This window comes from Nipponia nippon, unplaced genomic scaffold (assembly GCF_047370975.1).
Source record: "Nipponia nippon isolate SJK-2023a ecotype South Korea unplaced genomic scaffold, ASM4737097v1 scaffold_6, whole genome shotgun sequence".
In the NCBI taxonomy this organism is placed as follows: domain Eukaryota; kingdom Metazoa; phylum Chordata; class Aves; order Pelecaniformes; family Threskiornithidae; genus Nipponia; species Nipponia nippon.
Window position 1 is genome coordinate 29,873,431 of NW_028262380.1, and position 5,746 is coordinate 29,879,176.

A 5,746-nucleotide genomic window follows, 5' to 3' on the forward strand; every position below is an offset into this window, starting at 1 on the left:
CTTATGAATAACTTATGCCAACTCATCTTCTGGCCGAAATGAAAATAGCAAAGCTTATTTCAAGACTTTCACTGTTTTTTTTTAAATGTAAATCTTACATTGAAGCTGTAGAAAAATGTGTATTGTATCATTTAAATGCATGTGGAGACTTCATTTCTACAAACTTGGGCTTAAATCAAGTGTTACTTAACTCAGCCCTCAGTTGCGCCTGTTTGCCCATGAGGTGCAGTTTCACCAGTGCCCTCATGCTTTGTCCCAAGAGCACCAGAGCAGGTGTCTTAGAAAATGTCTGGTGCTTACTCTTTAAGCCACCTACATGAGTGTGTCGCAGGCTGCAGCTGCTGTGTGGGTGGATGGTGCTGTGACCAGCTCGTCAGCCCTGTTGTGCCCCCCCTGCCACCATGGCTGGCATAGCACATGGCAAGGATTTCATGGATGATGTGCTCCTAGAGACTGATGCTGCCAGAGGGAGACCTGGCACAATGAGTGGTTTGTCTGGGTCTATGCTGGGATCTTCTAAACCTGAAGAAGAGAGGTGTAACATTTTTAGAGGGTTGCACTGGAACAGAGTCCTGCCCTTTGGCCACCCAAGCAGGACGAAGGCAAAACCAGGGCATGCTGCTAGGACCAGGTCTTGTTCCCAGGCTCATACTAACCTCTCTTCCCAATGTGAATCCTTTTGGTTAAAGACACAGCACTTGTAATCTGTGCGTGGGGCTCAGGCTGCATACTGAAACTACCTGTGCCTACCTGTAAGCCCACCTTAATGCTATCAAGTCAGAGTGAATGGTGTCTGTTGGACAACAAAGCCAGCTCTCTTTGCTTTCCCCATGGAGGAGGGCTGCAAACCGCCCATTCCCTCCTGCCTGTGCCTGGGGAACGGGGCAGAGGAGCAGATGGCGTACCTGCAATACCCAGCACCTCCCTCCTGCAGCAGAATGGAGTCAAGATGGCTGCTGCCCAGAAGGAAAAGGCTAATGGGGACCCTCGGGGGTGTCTGTGGAGCAGTGTGCCTGGCACAGGGTCAGTGTACCTGGCAGCTCATGGATGCACTGGGGTTGTCAGCTCCGAGAACTCTGCGGTCTCCTGCCAGTCCCTCTTTATCCCCACAGCTCTGTCAAGCAGCCATCTGGGCATGCTGAGCGTCTTGCTGCCTGATTTCCCTGGCTCCTAGGGGGTCCTGACAGATGGATTTACATTTAGCAGATGGGTGAGGGAACATCTACGATGTCCTCGGCCTCTGTGGAGGGCTGTCTTCACCCCAAGGCAATCCCTTGGCAATGGTGGATCTGGGTAGTGAGGAAGCTGCTGGATGCGGAGGCTGAGAGGGGATCCTGACAGTGATTTATTTTTCCATTGCCTTTGTGGGGCAGGCTGTTGCAGCCACAATTGTACGTGTTTTGGTGACGGAGGCTTTCAAGGAGGCGTGTGGCGAGTCCTGGGGGACCGGTGCTCCTTTCTGCGAGCTATAAATGCTGCAGAGCACCTCAGGGCTGAGACACTGTGGAGTCACTTTCTGGTCCTCATTGCCGTTAAAGGCCAGATCACCACAGAGCCTGTTCTCCTGTGGGTTATCTGCATCACACTCATCTCATATGGACATCCTCAAAGCCTGACAGACTCATAGGGATTCCAGGTGGCCCCACCAGTGTGGGAGAGGTCTGTCAAAATGAGTGTACCCCTGGGATGGAGCTGTACCCCATTTCTTTTGGACAGCAGAGAAAGTGCAGCTTGCTGTGAGCTTATCTGCCCAGCTGTATAGACATCACCTCAGTGTTTACATTTGCATCTAATCTGAGCTGGCTCCAGCAAATAAGCGTTTCTCTAGCTAAGGACTCCGTGCCTTGCGTACCGGCTCCACTGTGTGTGGGGCCAACCATTTGCCATGAGCCCTGGCCCCAGTGAGGGCTGGCCCATGTCCTATGCTCCTTTGCTTCCCAGTCTCCGCAGTGCCAGGAAGAGTGGGCTGACTATCTGGGCTCACGTCTTGCCAGCAGCCTCTATGTGAGGCCTCCATGGCTGCTTTCATCTGGCAACATAAAAAGGGGTTTGCAGCAGTCAGCAGTTGGGTATTATTTCTGTGTTTTAAAACATGTATCTGTTCTCTAGGGTGAGTGCCCTGTGCTTAGGTGTGTTATACCCTTACCGCCTACAGACCGCAGGTGTTCGACTCATCTGTGCACAGCCACTGCATGGGCCAAGTCTCTGTGCATCCAAGGGCCACTGGGTAGGTTATGTTGGAAGCAGGCAGCCTCTGAGAGGCTGGGGAAGGACCTGGGAGGACACAATGCGATGTGGTTTAGGATTCAGAGGAGTTGGGAGCTGGCCCCTAACCTGGGGGTTAGGCTGCAGAGCCCTTTCCCTCTTTCCTCACTTGGTTGCACCTGCAAGGATGTTGGGCAGATTGTACAGGCATGTGCACGTCCTTCCCAGCACAGCCCTCTTGCTGGGAAGCCTGACTCCAAGAGCCATCTTTATCTCCCTGGAAAGGGTGCTCGAGCACATACTTTCTGAGCAGGGTGGTGAAAGGGTGGACAGGCCCCAGTGGGATGGGACTTCTCCCGTCTTCGTCACCAAGAGGTGGGAAGTACAGGAGGGAACGATTGCTGTGGCTGAAGATGGTTTTGGTAAGCGGCAGCCCAGAACACCCGCCCAATGGGAAAATGACCAAGGGCATAGGGAGAAAGAGGCAGCTAAGGGAAATTAACGGAGAAAGAGGAGACATTTGGCAAGACTAGAGAGGAAAAGAGAATCCAAAAGTCTTAAGGCCAGAGGCAGATGGACTGGCACAAAAAGTCCTGGAGGTCAGAGAACTCCACTAATCTATATGCAGATGGTCTTGTCCATGGTCCATTCCTCAGAGGAGCAGCATCTCTTGCAACTGTGCTTGTGGGCAGTATCAAGTGTGGTGGAGGCCAACCAAACTGATCTTTTTGTAGCTGTTCGGCTGGGCAGAGCTCCCTGCTTGGCTTGCACAGTGAAGCATGCAGTGATTCTTTTGTCACTCTCCATGTAAGCCTTGAGCCAACCTCTGTGGCAGTGCCACCTGGCACTAAGGGGCTGAAGGTGCACTTCATTGACACCCAGCAGAAACCTAGGCTGCAGCCTTCTCAAAGGCTGTGACTGTTGGAAAGGAATGACTGAGAAACCACCATCGGAAAGTGAGCACTGTCCCCAGTTGCATGGGTGAGGTCCCTTCTCCCATGGATATCTCTGTCAGTGAACAGAGAGAGGAGATGTGTGCTTGTTCGAGTCACCTGTCACCCATGCATATGGTTTGTGTGTGCGAAATTGTCGTGGTTTAACCCCAACCAGCAACTAAGCACCACGCAGCCGCTCGCTCACTCCCCACCAGTGGGATGGGGGAGAGAATCAGAAGGGTAAAAGGGAGAAAACTCATGGGTTGAGATAAGAACAGTTTAATAATTGAAGTAAAATAAATTAGAACAGTTAAATAGGCAAAGCAAAAACCGTGCACGCAAACAAAGCAAAGCAAGGAATTCATTCACCACTTCCCATCGGCAGGCAGGTGTTCAGCCATCTCCAGGAAAGCAGGGCTCCATCATGTGTAACGATTACTCGGGAAGACAAACGCCATCACTCCAATGTCCCCCCGCCCCCCCCCCCCCTTCCTTCTTCTTCCCCCAGCTTATATACTGACCATGACGTCACATGATGACATCACATGGTATGGAATAGCCCTTGGGCCAGCACCCCCCCCGGCTGTGCCCCCTCCCAGCTTCTTGCGCACCCGGCAGAGCAGGGGACGCTGAAAAGTCCTTGACCAGTGTGAGCGCCACTTAGCACCTATTGAGCAACAGCTTAGCACTACTTAGCAAGAACCAAAGCATCAGTGTATCATCGACATTGTTCTCATCCTAAACCCAAAGCACAGCTCCATACCGGCTACCAAGACGAAAATTAACTCTATCCCAGCTGAAACCAGGACAGAAATGCTGTGTGTTAATTATCTGTGGTGTCAGATGAAGGTACAGAGTACAGAGAAATATTATTCTTGAAACAAGTGTGGATCTGCACTGGGAACTGTGCTAGGAATTTGTGTTACAGCCAAATGAGATCCCATCTGCAAGGAAGGAAACTGGGATATTCCTGTTGAGATGAGGTGGGGCAAAAAATGGGAGCGCTTGCAGGAATCAATGAAGATCCAAAGGAAGGAAATGGCACGTGAAACATTTGAAGCTTTGCAAAAGTAGTTAAGACTAGTACTGAAGCTGAGGCCTTCACAGGATTGAAAGAGCTTTGAGTTTTGGAGGTTCCCCAGAAAGAACAGATAAAATATTTCCAGGCACAATAAAAACATTTTTTGTGAACGAACAGTTGGATAGATGGGAAGTGCAGTTGCGACACCTCCAGCCCAGAATAGCAGTAACTGATGAGGTGATCAGCAGCCTGGCTGCCATAGACAGGAAACTTTTTTGCAAAATATGATCAAGTTGGCTTTGGCCAACTTGGAGATTGTCAGTTGATGCGAGCAAAGACTGAGAGAGCTAAAATGTCAGCTCTACACATAAAGAATCAAAGACCAAAGTAGAAATCCTCTGTGTGGACATAGTATTCAGCCAGTTAAAGGACTTGGGTAAGACATGAAACTTTTATAAGTTTCCTACTTCATTTATAACCTTCTATGCTGCAGAGGGAAGAATTCAGATGGTTACAGCTCATAACTCCTTAACAAGTTTATTTAACTTCAGTTGTAGAACTCAAATGAACATGTAGGACGATGGAGATTTTTTTTTCAGCAATGAATGTGACTCATAGAAGGAGCCTACAGGAGATCATGGCTCTGCAGATGTGACCTCAAAGAGAGGCAGAAATTTCCAGAACTGAAACAGGCTTTTGAGATCACCGCTGCCTGGGGGGATCTCCCAGGATGGAAAGGCAGAGAAAAGTCTCAGGGACTCAAGGTGACTCCTTTTTCAGTTTGGTATCAGAAAAGTCAGCATGAATTTTTTTGTGCTTTCTGAAACACTTCCTTTCTGCAGGAAATTACCAAATTCTGTGTCTCCATTCCAGTTAGGAAGGAAAACTTCAAAGATTTTTTGAATTTCTGGCAAGCTGGAAATCTCATTCCTCATGCGACAAGACTGCCCTTGAAGTACTAACCAAACTCTTGCTTTGCTCTTTAAAATTAATGGCTGCAACAGAACTGAGTTTTTTCCTCTTTGGCATTCCAGACACGGATGATTTTGCTTGGTGTGCCATAGTTACTATGGCAGTCCTTTACCTACAGCAACGAGCATCACAGTTGTCCATTATTCACCTGTCACCACTGAGGTAATCTTGTGAACTGCCATTCCTCCACAGGTGTATTCACACTTGCATCTTATCGAATTGTTTTATCATTGATTATTTTTAAAAACAGTCTTTCTGAAATGATGGAAAAGGAATGTAATAATAAGTGACAGCTGTGGTAGTTCTGGGACGAAGTTCCTACACCGAATTTTCAACACCTGAGAGAACTGATGACTGAAGGAGACATCCCACCTCCAAATGCTGCCTGTTACCAACTAGCCCCTTTCGCTTGGATTTTTCTAACAGTGAGCAGCATTGCAAGGATGGGGATTTTGATCCAGCGAGCAGCTGCGCACCTTGGGAATTTCCTCAGCCCACAGCCATGCACCAGAAAGATCTAATTAACATAACGATGGGGTTATAAGAGCCAGCTGCCAGCTAGGGTACAAAAGTAAGAGGGTAGTTTAGAGAAGGAAGGTATGTGTGTTGGTCT